Below are 15,873 nucleotides of genomic sequence, written 5' to 3'. Positions count from 1 at the left end.
CTCCCCCAATATGACCATTTTAGTGTGTGTTAAACAACTACAGAATACTAAATAAAAAGTTTGGCCAAAAAAAAAAAAAAGAGAGAGAGAAATTGTTTTGTGTTTGTACAATGAATTATACCTAGTCACTAATATAAACTACTAATGTGATAACATGGATAGATCTCAAAACTGTTGAGCAAAATAAACTAGAAACAAAAGTGCATTCTGTATAATTCCATTGATGTGAAGCTCTATAACAGGTAAAACAGATCTATGGTAACAGAAATCAATATAATAGTTACCTCTGGAAGGGGGTGGCATCACCCAAAAAGAGACGTAAGGATACTTTCTGGAGTCATTGAAATGTTCTAATCTTTTTCTGGATAATGGTCACATAAGTTTATATCTATGTAAAAAAATGTACTGATCTATTCACTTCAGATTTGTGCATTTTACTGAATATAATGTGTAACTCAATAAAGCAATATTCGAAGAACGTAAGAGACAAAAACAGAGATGTATATTACTGACAGCATGATAGAATACATACTTTAAGAAACATCTAGATGCTGAATAAACTACAACAATTATACATTTAAATGTAAATTATGGCAGAAAGGAGAAAGTAAAATCACAGAGAGAATTGAATAACTGTATAAGCAGCAGGAATATACAAGAAGGAGGCAAAAAGCTCGAAGGGTAGGAGGAGAATTTGAAGAGAAATGGTGCCAGAAAGCATGACAGTGAGCTGGAAAATATTTCTAGCCAGAAATCCATAGAGCAAGAAATGGTTCATTGATATTTATATCAGTGATAGCTATCAGTTGTTACACATACATACTATAACAACCCCTTTGGTTACACAAACCTTTATTGAAAGTATGCCAGACATAACTTTGCTTAATGATGCTTCGAGGGAAATTAAAGGGAAAAATAAATATGTAGCACACCTAGGATGATATAGGCAAGAAGGAAGGGAAGCAACCATAAGGTCTGTGTGGTAGTAGGGAAACCACCATTCATTCCCACCATATACACACAGGTATTCTCAGAGTGCTGAAAAGGCGTTTGTTAATTCAGCCACCATTGGAATCTTTTTAACTCTGAAAAATTAACTGTTTGAATTTTATAAAGTAACCAAAAACAAAAGCATATATCCCATTAAACAGATAAATACTGAAGACGTTTTCATTGTAATCAAGAACCAAAAATGTTGGCTGCTATCACCACTATCACCCAGCATTGTTTTTGGAAGGCTTTGGGCTAATACAAGGAGATGAGAGAAATATAAAATCTGCATAATGTTTAAAAAGGAGACACAATGCACAATGCTATCATTTTGTACAAGTTACACTTAGAAAACCCAAGAGACTCTTTAAAACCTATTATTAGCATTTGTCAAGACAGTAGAATACAAGATACCAAACTCATTCAACAAATATTTAATAAGCAGCTGCTGTGCTCCAGGAATTGTTTTAGGAGCTGAGGATACAGAGGAAGAAAACAGAAATACGGTCCTGCCCCCAAACAGCTTTTACTGTGCCGGTGGTGGGAAACAAAGAGTAAACAAATAAATAAACAAAATATATTGATTATTAGTTGATAAGGCCTTAAAGGAAAAGTCCGTACAGGGAAAGGTGATAGCAGAGAAGGTAGTGAGATATATTTTAAGGTGGAGCTGCCAGGATTCTGTCAGATTGGATGCAGAATGCAATAGAAAGAATTCAAGAATTATTCTAAAGACTTCTGGCCTAAGAATCTGGAAGAACAGAACTGTCATTTCTTGATAAGAGGAAGACAGCACGGGGAGCAGGTTTGCAGAAATAGATTCAGGAATTCAGTTTGGGGACCCTGAGTGTGAGATCTCTATTAGCCATTCAAGTGGAGAGATCGGGTAGACAGTTTGATATATGTGTCTGGAATTGAGTCTAGACATAAGAATCAGTATATATATGATATTAAGGCCAGGAGAATGATGGATAATATAGACAGTAATTATAGACTGAAAAGAGAAGTATAAGGACTGAGTCCTGCCACACATCACATTCAAAGTTCAAGATGATCAGTTGATTTTCAGTAAAGGAGGCATACATACAAAAATCAATAGCTTGTTTCCTTGTGACAATAATCCATTAGAAAGGAATATCAGACAAAATTTCCACTTATATTCATAAAATACCTAGGAATAAATTTAACAAGTATAAAATCTGTATAATGGAAAACCATAAAATCTCACATAAAAATATAAAACAAAAACTAAGCAGAGACGATTACCAAATTTCTCTAGAAGATTTCATTCACAATATAACAACTGCAGTCCTTTCCAATGCAACTGCAACTAGAATTCTAATGGATTTTTGTCTCCAAAAATGATTGTAATCTAAAAAAAGTTAAAACAACCAAAAAAATTTGATAAGTGAAAACAGTTGCTTTACAAATATTAAGTTACTATAACCCTCTTCCTTTTCTCCTTCCCTTCCCTTACAATTCAGTGCCAAGACATTAGGTGGCACCAAGTTAGGTCTGCAGTCAGAGAGGGGACCCACAGTGATACAGAGTGGGATGCTGGAACCCAGGCAGGGTGAGGGGGGTGTCTGTACAGCAGGGAGGGCCATCATTGGAAATCTGAGCCCACAGGGGATGAGGAGGACATCCACATGTGGGAGCAGCCTGGTGTGAGATATTGGAGTCAGAATAGGGTGAGGCGGTCATTCCTACATAGGAGAGGCCTTGTGTACAGTGTCAGATGGTCTGGCCATGATGGCTCACTCCTGTAATCCAGCACTTTGGGAGGCTATGGTGGGAGAATTGCTGGAACCAGGAGGTTGAGGCTGCAGTGAGCTGTGATAAGGTTACAGCTGGTAGCTAGTTAGACATAAACAGGGAAGGAGAGAGGCCTCCCACTCCAAGAAAGTTAAACGACCATCAGGTGATGGTCAGGCAGTTGTTAACTGTCTCTCTAATAACTCTTAGCAGCCAGCACCAGGAAAAGGCAGGCTCCCTATAGATAGGAAAAACCTGGAACTGGTGATCTGTAGCTTCCTGCTAAGATTTCAGGAGTTAGGTGAATGGACTTACACATGTGCACTAAGAGGCAAAATGACAGACTTTAACTGGTATATGACCTTCTAGGAATATTAGGCTGGTAAGGGAAGAACGTCTCAAGTGACCATGCGTGTAACTCCAGTAAACACACTGTGCATGTGGCCCATCCCAGGTGCTGGCAGGCCACTGCTCAGGTGGACAGCCCACCCCAAGGATAGAATCAGGAGAGAATATGCAAGAGCCCGGAAGCATGCCAACATATAAAACCCTGAGACAAAAGGTCAAACCCTACACTTGTCTTCCAAGATGCCCACTTTGCCCTCTTCCAAGTGTAATTTACCTTTTTTTATTTTTTCATTCCTGCTCTAAAGCTTTTTAATAAATTTCACTCCTGCTCTAAAACTTTCCTTAGTCTCTTCTTCTGCCTTATGCCCCTCCATCAAATTCTTTCTTCTGAGGAGGCAAGAATTGAGGTTGCTGCAGATCCTTCTGGATTCGCTCCCGGTAAATCGGATAACCGCCATAGATAACAGTAGCAGCATGGTACTCCAGCCTGGGCAAGCGTAAGGCTCTGTCTCCAAAAAATAAGAAATAGAAACCAAACCGAGGGGTGGGGTGGTGACAACATGGTGCATCACAGGATTGTGTGGGTTGGGCTCAGACCTGCTGTCTCAGGATGAAAATTGTAACAAGGGGGCCGGGGTGGGCAGCGTGGGACTGTGAGGCCTGTGGGTGCCTGTGTCTCCCAGCTCTCCCTGCAGCCAGCTCCGCAGTGGTCCGCTCTAGTTGCCACGTGATGGTTTGGGTTCCAGACCGTAATGGTTTGGGTTCCAGACCGAATGCTGAGTGTTCTCTGCCCTTCACTGTGACCCCAACAGGCCCGGGTTACTGAAGCAACCTCCAGAGCAGCCTTGGCACTATGGAGCAGCCCCGAGCTACCCCTCAGCAGTACTTACAGGTGGTCCTGAAGGTGCTACTGCCTGATGGTATGATACGGGATTCTAATCCTTATGGTTTTCCATGGGAATTGGTGATATGGGCAGCTATTATTGGATTTTTTGCTTTTCCCTTTTTTGTGTATGGAGAAGATTTAGATCAGTTAGGAGTTGGCTCTATGTGGAAAGAGAGAAAAAGCTTGCTGTGGCACTTTCTGGACTAATTGAAGAAAAATGTAAACTACTTGAAAAATTTAGCCTTGTTCAAAAAGAGTATGAAGGCTATGAAGTAGCATCATCTTTAATGGATGCCAGCTTTGAGGAGGCAACAGAAATGCAAAGTTTGGAGGCAGCCTGTGAATAGCTAAACAGGTCCAATTCTGAACTAAAGGATGAAAAACTCTGTCTAGTAAAAGAGTTAAAAGAAGAGAAATCTAAACATTCTGAACAAGATGAATTGATGGTGGATATTTCAAAAAGATTACAGTCTCTACAAGACGAGTCAAAATCCCTCAAATCACAAGTAGCTGAAGCCAAAATTACCTTCAAGATAATTCAAATGAATGAAGAACAACTGAAGATAGCAATAAAAGATGCTTTGAATGAACATTCTCAACTTCAGGAGAACCAGAACAACTTTTTCAACAAGCCGAAGTATGGAAAGAACAAGTAAGTGAACCTAACAAACAGAAAATAACATTTGAAGACTCCAAAGTACACCCAGAACAAGTTCTAAATGATAAAATCCATCAAGACTTTGACTGATGCTTGCTAAAGATGAAAGATTGGGCTGCTATGCTTGGAGAAGATGTAACAATGATGAGAACTTGGAATTAGAAGTGGACAGTGAATTGGAAAATGGTGCTTAATTAGATAATCCTCCAAAAGGAGCTTTGAAATTAAGTTAAATGCTTCTTTAAAAACCTTAGAAGGAGAAAGAAAACAAATTTATATTCAGTTATCTGAAATTGATTAAACAAAGGAAGAGTTTACAGAGCATGTTAAAAAATTTCACACTGAACAAGCATCTTTGCAGTCAGAAAACACACATTTTGAAAGTGAGAATCAGAAACTTCAACAGAAACTTAGAGTAATGACTGAATTATATCAAGAAAATGAAATAAAACTCCACAAGAAATTAATAGTAGAGGAAAATTACCAGTTAGAGAAAGAAGAGAAACTTTCTAAAGTGGATGAAAAGATCAATCACAGCACTGAAGAGTTGGAGACCTATAGAAAGCAAGCCAAAGATCTTGAAGAAGAATTGGAGAGAGCTATTCATTATTATCAAGGACAGATTATTGCCTATGAGAAAAAAAGCACATGATAATTGGTTGGCAGCTCAGACTTCTGAAAGAAACCTCAATGATTTAAGGACAGAAAATGCTTACAACAGACAAAAATTAACCGAAACAGTGTTTAAATTTCAACTTTTAGAAAACCACTGTTATGTACTTTATGTTCCAAATACTGCATTTGAAAGAGAACATTCCCCACATGGTCCCTCACCATTGAGTCGGCCTTCATTTGAAATGAGAGCTTTTCTCTCTCTTCCAACTTTGTTCAAGGGTCCACTCAGACTCTCATCGTTGCTTCCCAGGGTAGGAGGAAGAGGCTCAAGAAGCCCAGGGAATCCTCTGAAACTTCAGATTACGAATGAAAGAGAGAATCAAGCTGTGACTAATTAACCAGTCCTCATAGGGCTCCTGACACTGTGTCCCTGTCACCTCCGTGGGAACAGGAGCATAGGATGATGTTTCCTCCACCAGGACAATCATATCCTGATTCAGCTCTTCTTCCACAAAGGCAAGACAGATTTTATTCTAATTCTGGTAGACTGCATGGATCGGCAGAACTCAGAAGTTTTAATATGCTTTCTTTGGCTATTATCTTCCCGCAAGGCCTGGATTTTTCCCTCCAACCCCACATTCTGAAGGTAGAAAGGTCAATTCGGCCTGCTACTGAACATCCAGAACCACAGCAAGAAACCTGACAATATTTTTGCTCTCTTCTCAATTAATTTTGACTGATCTCATTTTCACTCTAAGTAACTATTGTTATTTAAATATTAAACTTTGGCTCAAATTGAAGCATTAAGCTTCCATTCTCAGGATAGTATTTTATAAACAAAAATGATTTAAATATGAATCTTATGAGTAAATTCTACCCATTTTATTTTATTAATACTATAACTATTTCAATTTGATTAATGAATCCACTATTATATAAACAATAGCGAGAATTTTATATATGTAATCTTGCAGGTGGAGAGGCTTTAAGTGTAAAGCCTGTGTCTTTAGGACTGTATTTACTGTGGTTGTAGACAAATGTGAAAGTAACTTTGTGCTTAATTAAATAAATTTTTGTTGATTTTTTTTTTAGTATGCCAGTTTTTTGTTTTTTGTTTTATTGCACTTTAAGTTCTGGGATACATGTGCAGATGTCGCAAGATTGTTGCATAGGTACACATATGCCATGGTAGTTTGCTGTCTCCATACCCCCCATCACCTACATCAGGCATTTCTCCCAGTGTTATTCCTCCCCAACCTCTGCAACCCCCACCGTCCCTCCCCTAGCTCCCCACCCCGCAACAGACCCCAGTGTGTGACGTTCCCCTCCCTGTGCCCATGTGTTCTAATTGTTCAACATCCACTTATAAGTGAGAACAAGTAGTGTTTGGTTTTCTGTTCTTGTGTCAGCTTGCTGAGAATGATGGTTTCCAGATTCATCCATATCCCTACAAAGGACATGAACTCATCCTTTGTATGGCTGTATAGTATTCCATGGTGTATATGTGCCACATTTTCTTTGTCCGTCCAGTCTATCACTGATGGGTTGGTTCCATGTCTTTGCTATTGTAAACAGTGCCGCAATGAACATACGTGTGCATGTGTCTTTATAATAGAATGATTTATACTCCTTTGGATATATACCTAGTAATGGGATTGCTGGGTCAACTGGAATTTCTGTTTCTAGATTCTCGAGGAATCACCACACTATCTTCCACAATTATTAAACTAATTTACACTCCCACCAGTAGTGTCAAAGTGTTCCTATTTTTCCAATTTCTCCACATCCTCTCCAACATCTGTTGTCTCCAGATTTTTTCATGATTGCCATTCTAACCAGCGTGAGATGGTATCTCAATATGGTTTCGATTTGCATGTCTCTAATGACCAGTGATGATGAGCATTTTTTTCATGTTTGTTGGCTGCATAAATGTCATCTTTTGAAAAGTGTTCATATCCTTAGCCCACTCTTGAATGGGTTTATTTGTTTGTTTCTTGCAATTTTGTTTTAGCTCTTTGTAGATTCTGGATATTAGCCCTTTTTCAGATAGATAACTTGCAAAATTTTTTTCCTAGTCTGTTGGCTTCTGGTTTACTCTAATGATTGTTTCTTTTGCTGTGTAGAAACTCTTTAGTTTAATTAGATCCCATTTGTCTATTTTGGCTTTTGTTGCCATTGCTTTTGGTGTTTTAGTCATGAAGTCCTTGCCTATGCCTATGTCCTGAATAGTTTTGTCTAGGTTTTCTTTTAGGGTTTTTATGGTGTTAGGTCTTATGTTTAAATCTTTAATCCATCTGCAGTTAATTTTTGTATAAGGCGTAAGGAAGGGGTCCTATTTCAGCTTTCTGCATATGGCTAGCCAGTTTTCCCAACACCATTTATTAAACAGGGAATCCTTTTCCCACTGCTTGTTTTTGCTGGTTTGTCAAAGATCAGATGGTTGTAGATGTGTAGCATTAATTCTGAGACCTCTGTTCTGTTCCATTGGTCTATATCTCTATTTTGGTACTCATAGCATGCTGTTTTGATTACTGTAGCCTTGTAGTATAGTTTGAAGTCAGGTAGCATGATGCCTCCAGCTTTGATCTTTTTGATTAGGATTGTCTTAGTTATGCAGGCTCTCTTTTGGTTCCATTTGAAGTTTAAAGTGGTTTTTTCCAGTTCTGTGAAGAAGGTCAATGGTAGCTATATGGGGATAGCAGTGAATCTATACATTACTCTGGGCAGTGTGGCCATTTTCATGATATTGATTCTTCCTAACCATGAGCATGGAATGTTTTTCCTTCTGTTTATATCCTCTCTTATTTCCTTGAGCAGTGGTTTGTAGCTCTCCTTGAAGAGGTCCTTCACATCCTTTCTTTGTTAGTTCCTAGGTATTTTATTGTCTTTGTGGCAATTGTGAATGGGAGTTTGCTCATAATTTGGTTCTCTGTTTGTCTGTTACTGGTGTATAGGAATGCTTGTGATTTCTGCACATTGATTTTGTATCCTGAGACTTTGCTGAAGTTGCTTATCAGCTTAAGGAGATTTTGGGCTGAGATGATGGAGTCTTCTAAATATACAATTATGTCATCTGCTAGTAGAGATGATTTGACTTCCTCTTTTTCTAATTGAATACACTTTATTTCTTTTTCTTTTAAAAATGAGAAATAAGAGCAATTTTTTTCTTTGGAAACAAAAAGAACATCAGATGGATGGAATCTAAACAGGATGATAAGGCTTCTACAGCAGGGTGAGCACAGTGCAGAGTATCAGTTCAAGTAGGGTGAGGAGGGGTCTGGCTGTATAGGAGAGCTGCTTGGTGCAGAGGGTTGAAGACAAGAAAAGGAGGGCATCCATGAAAGCTGGCACAAGGTACTGGAGCCTGATCAGAGCAAAAAGGGTACCCATACAGTGTGGGGTGGAGGTCGACCCCACATGAGCCCTAGCAGGGTGAGAAGGAGGTTCATTAGACGAAGGAGTGCTGTGGTCTGAATATTTGTGTCTCCCTCAAAATTCATGTATTGAAATCCTAATCCCCAAGGTGATGACATTGAAAGGTGGGGTCTTTGGGAGGTAATCAGGCCATGAGAACAGAGCATTCATGGTTGAGATTAGTGCCCTTATAAAAGAGGCAACAGAAAGTTAGCTGTTTTCTTATACCATGTGGGGACACAGCTAAAAGGCACCATTTATTAATGAGAAGGCTGGGTCCTGACCAGGCACTGGATTTTTCAGTCTCTAGTACCGTGAGAAACAAATTTTTGTTGTTTATGAGCTACTCATTCTATCCATTTTGTTATAGCAGCCAAAGCAGATCAAGACAGGAGGCTTCCACCCAAGTAGAGTGAGAAGTAATACATGCTAAAAAAGGATGGTGTCATTGATAGAAGATTGGTTACACATGTGGAGATTGATCAAGTAAGTAAATATATTAAGGATATTGAGAGCTGGTTATTCATTATTAGAAAAGAGAATTATAATTATGGAAAGGAATAAAACTAGAAGAAACCCTGTGATACTGGACTGAAATTGGAAACATCATGGTTTTCCATATATAGTGATAGATGTAGAAATACGTGTGTGTGTGTGTGTGTCTGTGCGCACACGCGCGCGCATTTGTGTGTATAGTATATATTGTTATGGAAAGCTATATATCTTTCCTACCTCTGTCCCCTGAGAGGGTCTGAGACCAGCAACACCTCACTAGGTATGAGTACAATTTGTACCAATGTGTGGTTTCTAAAATACCACTCTCTAGTGAAAGAAACCAGGGCTCACTGGAGAAATAGCTAATTTCAGGGCTGGGGTAAAGAGATTATAAGATAAGCCTAGAACATCTTATGCTAAAAAACACAGAAGAGCTCACAGAATGATGGGGCCATGTCAAAAGGACAGAAAAATTCAGCTTGAAAGGTTCCTACCAACCAAATCAAAGAAAATTTGAGCAGCAAAATAAAAATAGTAACAAAGTATAACCCATTGGATAAAATAAATAAATAAACAAATGGGAAGTTCAAAGGAGAACATGTTATTAACATATTTTCAAAGTCCCTGCCCATAAAAGACTGATTTCTTACAAAGTTAAAAATGAGTAAATTTAACTGGACAACTCTGGCAGAGATAATCAAATGATTAAAGTAAACATCATCAGTAGCCAAACAAGTTGAAATTATGCATCATCTAATAAGATATTATGAAAACACAGCATCATTCCTGCTAGAGATGCCTAACCTGAATGTAACCATGAAGAAACTTTTTGCAGACACAAGCGAAAGACATTCTACAAAATAATTGGCCAATAATTGGCAAGAGTTTCAAGGTCATGAAAATCAAGGAAAGTCTGAGAAACTGGTCCACATTAAAGGAGTGATAACAACTAAATTCGAGGCTTGATTCTGAACTATAACTTTTGGCTATAAAGCACATTATTGGATCAACTGGGGTAACTAATGGGATCTGAGGACTAGATAGTAATAATATGCCAGTACTAATTTCCTGACTTTGATGATATATTGTCACTAAGAAGAATATCCTGGTTTGTTAGAATTGTGCACTAAAGTATTTTGAGGCAATGGTACATTAATTCAGTAGCTTATTGTCAAGTGGTTTAAGTTTAAAAACATCTGTATATGTAACTTTTTTGGACGTTTGCAGGTGTTTCAAACTTTTTTAATGAAGCTTTACAGTGAGCTGTAATGGCACCACTGCATTCCAGCCTGGTCTACAGAGTAAGACCTTGTCTCAAAGCAAATGGTAACCACTAGAGATTGTTATTTTTTTAAAAAAAGAAAAGAGATATTTTAAAGATCATAATGTTAAGAGTTCAGTTAAAACACACACCATAGAGGCACGATGTTTGGCAGTCTATCTCAGTAAAGGTCTCTTGAGAAAATTAAATTCTACAAAAAATATCATGAATTACTTTTTAAAAAATTATCCTAACAATGGTATATAGCTAATGCCATTTCCTGATGCAATGGTGAGACATTAATTCCATTACACACAATGGATACTTTACACCATCAGGGCATAATTCCTTCATGATATTCAGAATAGAGACCCTAAGACAGGGAAAGGGTCGAGAAGAAAGCATGGGTTCGCCGGGTGCGGTGGCTCAAGCCTGTAATCCCAGCACTTTGGGAGGCCGAGGCGGGTGGATCACGAGGTCAAGAGATCGAGACCATCCTGGTCAACATGGTGAAACCCTGTCTCTACTAAATACAAAAAATTAGCTGGGCATGGTGGCGCGTGCCTGTAATCCCAGCTACTCAGGAGGCTGAGGCAGGAGAATTGCCTGAACCCAGGAGGCAGTGGTTGCAGTGAGCTGAGATGGCGCCATTGCACTCCAGCCTGGGTAACAAGACCGAAACTTCGTCTCAAAAAAAAAAAAGAAAAGAAAAGAAAGAAAGAAAGCATGGGTTCCTGGCTTGGAACCTGTGAAACTGGGAGTTCTATTTACTAAAATTAAAAACACGCATATTCTCAGTCTTTTTGGTGTAGAAATTTCTTCCGCATCTAATGTGCTGTTTCTTGTCCTTTCTACCCAATCTACCTGAATGTCCCACCAGCAAACTAGCTCCTCGTGTCCTAAAACAAGTTCTTATTTTCCATTCTTCCACATCCCATCTCTACCTTCAGTTGAATGGACTTTACCCTGGGGATGACAGGAAGCCAGCGTTTTGTAAGCATCTCTTCAAGGTCAGGGTCTACAAAGATGTACTTGTGCAATCTCACGCCACAGCACAGTGAGTGCCACAGGACAGGTGCTCTGTATGTATTGAGTAAGTAATTTGGAATGCATTACTTATGATAACTAAACCATCTGGGGTTTTTTTAAGTCAGCAAATGACAAGATATGTATTTACAGGGATTACTCAGGCTACAATGCACAGAACCTCCTAGAGTAGGATTTCTCAATCTCAGCACTATTAACATTTTGACTTGATAATTCTTTGTTATGGGGGGTTGTTCTGTGCATTGTAGGATTTTTAGCAGCATCTCTGTCCTCTTCCACCAAATCCCAGCAACGTCCCACTGCCCGCATTTATGACAATCAAAATAGTCTCCAGGCATTGCAATGTCCCTAGCAAGTAAAATTGCCCCGATTGAGAAACACTGTCCTAGAGGGAAAAGAAGATGAAAGATCAGTAAAATGGAGGGCATTCACTGGACAGTGTTATAGGGGAAAGAAGGCAGTGAACTCACATTGATTAAAAATGTCTACTATGTGCTAAGCACTTTACCTGTTATCCCATTTCAAAGTGGGATATGAGATAAGAGAACCCCACCCCATCTCCATCCCAACTGGCCCCTGAAATCCCTTCAGAGTAACCTTAGGTCAAGCTCCCAAATTATTAAACCCTAAAACAGACACCATTACCTTCCCTGGCCCCATTTGCGTGCAGTGAAGTCTAATTCCCACGCCATGTCAAAGAGGAATGTTTGACATTGCTCCATGGGTATTAAGTTATTCCAGGGAGACTTCAAAATCATTTTCCAGTCAGCTCCAAGGGGGAAAAGGGCAGAGGTTCTTTGACACAAGTTAGTCAAACTCCAGGACTTGGATGACTTCTTCCTCCACCCAAGTTCTCAGCCATCTTTGGGGAGCCTCTCCCTGGGGCCCATGCAGTGGCTGAGCCAAGAGCTGAATGCTGGCGCTGGGTCTGTTTTCATGGTGAGGTCCAACTCGGAGGGACCAGGCAGGTGTCTGTGCATTTGCTCAGTCTGACAACTTAGTCTGCTTCTCTGCTCCCACCAACGCCCGCTGGTTGCTGCTGGTATTAATAACATGAGCAGCAGGAGGCTTTGCACCACGATCAGGGCTGTCTGGATAATTAGCCAGTGGCTTAGGACTAGTCAGTAAATTACTCTGTGACCTGAGAATCCAGCTGGCTACCACCATCACTCAGACCAGCTCACTTTATTGCTCTCCCCTCCTGCTGTACTCTGTCTAGTTTACATTCAGAGCATCGATTTCATGCCTTTTTGTTTTCCATCTTAGGGTGAGAAGTAGTCCCTTTGGGGAGACTGGTTCTCAGGTCAGTGGGATGGCTGTAGTGACATGGGAAAGAGGAATATTGGAGTTTTTGTTTTGTGCAGTCATTTAGTTTCCTTCAGCATGTCAGCACTTGCTCTCTGTGGCATTCCCAAATGACCTGCAGTCTTCTTCATCAGACTTGTGACATTCTCTAATAAACTGCTTATATATATATATATATATATCTTTGTATATTGGAGAAGGAAAGGGTGGAGAAAAACTCTCATGTCACTCCCAATTTACACACACTCCACACAGAACTATCAAATGGGAAACACATTCAAGCTGTGGTCTCTCTCCTTGGGGCATTTCCTTTGCCTAGAGCACTATTTGTTCTCCTCTTTACCCCACTTTCACTCACCTTTCAAGTTTCTCTTTAGATATTACTCTCCCATGAAGCTTTTCCTAATCCATTCGGTTGCTCATTTCTCTGGGCTTCCAAAGCTCCTATTCCATATTATATGACTAATCCCAGTTTGTTGCAATTACCTGTTTTCTTGTCTGTTATGTCTTTCAGATCATGAGCTTGGTGAGAACAAGAACCAGGCCACATCTGTACCAGGCCCCCACTTAAGAAGTCAATAAAAATTAATAAATAGACATAGAAAGATAATAAATTCTACCTTCCAGACAAATCCGATTCCCAGCTTTAACCCAGCCAAGGCACCAACTTAGACACCCAGCACCATTCTCCAAAGAGAGTTGTCACAAGCATTCTCAATGGGAAACCTATAGCTTCAGCAATAGGTTCCTCAAAAAATTTCCTACATTGTTCAAGGAGGGGACAGAAAGGAGAAAGACTTCCTTTCTCACTTCCTGGAATTATCAACTGCATCTCTCCCTCTTTTCGACTCACCAATTTTTATAAATGAATCTGAAGATAATTCTGTAATTCTCATTTAATGTTTTCTTTAAGTCCATAATTCACCTAAAAAACACCAATATTCTGGTTTGGCTGGCTAAACTCCTTTGTAACCTTGATTGAGACATCTACATACATTCACTTTTGATTTCCTCTTGCATAGAATAAATTTATGATCTTTTAAGTGCCTTCCATCCTTAAAGTTTTCTGATCCTAAAATTTGAAGTATATTTTGTAACCTTGTACCATAAAGGCTACGACAGTTCCCACTTTGCTGCAAAACCCTTTTTGACAAACAAGATATAAACAAAATAATTAAAATATAAACACTCATTTTTTTTTCACAAAGGGGCCATAAGAGATCATAGTTGGGCCCCTGCTTATTCCTCTAAGCTGCCCCATTCCACTACTAACTACAAACTGCTTCCAGTTCCTCTCTGCACAAATGCTTTCCTGGCCAAGGTGCTTTTACCTGTGCTGTTCCCTCTGCTCACAATGCCCTTTCTCCTCAGTGTACTTAGCAAACTTCAAATTCCGTGTTGAAACCCACCTATGGTCACATCCTCTAGGAAGTCTCTTTTAACTTGGGATAGAGCACCAAACAATGGGGAAGAGTTTACACTGGGAAGCCAAGCAGACCCAGGACACTAATTTGGCCCACCACATGCCAGCTGTAATACTATGGAAAAGTGACTTACTTGATCTGACTGAGCCTTAGCCTCCTCATCTGTGAACGGGATGATAGCGGTTCCTACCTCCTGGGGCTGTTGGGATTGAATGAGGTAACTCAAGCAAAGCATTTGGCTTACCTCCGAGCAAATAGTATGCACTATATGAGGCTTAGCTATTATTATTAATTATCCCAAGTTAGAATTAATTATTTCTAAGAGACATTTTTTAGCTACATCTTACATGCCTGCCTCCCTATAACATTGTGATTTTTTTAAAAGTCAGAGACTGACTTACTCCTATATGCATCTCCAGAACTGTGCATAATGACCCGCACTTAAGTGGCCTATAAATGCTTTATGGAGCTAAATTAAATTATACATCTAGAATGGTATTCTTCAAAGAACAAGATTTAAAACTTTAAAATAAAAAGTGTGCAACATGTTATGTGGTAATATTCCAGATTAGCTGGGACACTTTTGTGTTCATGTTCCCATTTTCATTTCAATTCCCACAGTGAATTAATATGGCAAGTATTATTATTTTTTTTATTGCATTTTAGGTTTGGGGGTACATGTACAGAGCATGCAATATAGTTGCATAGGTACACACATGGCAGTGTGTTTTGTTTGCTTTCTCCCCTTCACCCCCATTTGGCATTTCTCCCCAGGCTATCCCTCCCCACCTCCCCCTCCCACTGGCCCTCCCCTTTTCCCCCCAATAGACCCCAGTGTTTAGTACTCCCCTCTCTGTGTCCATGTGTTCTCATTTTTCATCACCCGCCTATGAGTGAGAATATGCGGTGTTTCATTTTCTGTTCTTGTGTCAGTTTGCTGAGGATGATGTTCTCCAGATTCATCCATGTCCCTACAAACGGGCAAGTATTATTATCTCTAGCTCACAAATGAGAGAACAGAGGACCAGAAAAATTTAATTTTGACCCAAAGTTACACAGCAGGTGGCAGAACTCATACCTGTATCACTTTTATCCCTTCTTAAGTTTCTCTTGCCCAGGCATTCCCAAAGAGGAATAGCTAAACCACTCTTTTTTTTGACACGGAGTTATGCTCTTGTTGCCCAGGCTGGAGTGCAATGGCACAATCTCGGCTCACTGCAACCTCTGCCTCCTGGGTTCAAGCAATTCTCCTACCTCAGCCTCCCAAGTAGCTGGGAGTATAGGCATGCCCACCATGCCCAGCTAATTTTGTATTTTTTAGTAGAGATGGGATTTCACAAAATGATTAATTAAATGTTGGTCAGGCTGGTCACTTTTAAACCTCAGGTGTTAGATTTGAAACATCGATAAGTTATCTGACACCCAGCACCTCATGAAAGCAAGTGCCAGAAAAGGGACCCTTCTCTGAGGTGCCATGCCCAATGGTGACAACAGTCCTCGCTTCTCAGAATGTCCTGGAGAAAGCACGCCATGTGCTGTACATTTAGCCCTCAGCATTCAGAGGGGACACTGCTTTCTGTCCGTGCTTCGGACTCCTTCAGCTTTTCCTGTGCTTTTGTGCAGCTGAGAAGGTGAAGCATAAGAGTATCAAAAGCTGCAAACGGTCCCTACCTCT

The 15,873-nt window shown here is 39.8% G+C and overlaps 1 long non-coding RNA gene and 1 pseudogene across 1 annotated transcript in view; both read left to right on the top strand.

Moving 5' to 3' along the window:
* Positions 1 to 15,873, top strand: part of LOC144578095 (uncharacterized) — a 39,588-nt gene that overhangs the window by 20,934 nt on the left and 2,781 nt on the right. Inside the window, exon 3 of the long non-coding RNA XR_013523204.1 lies at positions 9,037 to 9,152. This is a non-coding gene — a long non-coding RNA (uncharacterized LOC144578095). The remainder of the gene's footprint in view (positions 1 to 9,036; positions 9,153 to 15,873) is intronic.
* Positions 3,827 to 5,960, top strand: LOC100394996 (melanoma inhibitory activity protein 2 pseudogene; annotated as a pseudogene).

Source organism: Callithrix jacchus, chromosome 10, assembly GCF_049354715.1.
Source record: "Callithrix jacchus isolate 240 chromosome 10, calJac240_pri, whole genome shotgun sequence".
Classification (NCBI taxonomy): Eukaryota; Metazoa; Chordata; class Mammalia; order Primates; family Cebidae; genus Callithrix; species Callithrix jacchus.
This window is presented reverse-complemented; position numbering and strand designations above follow the sequence as displayed.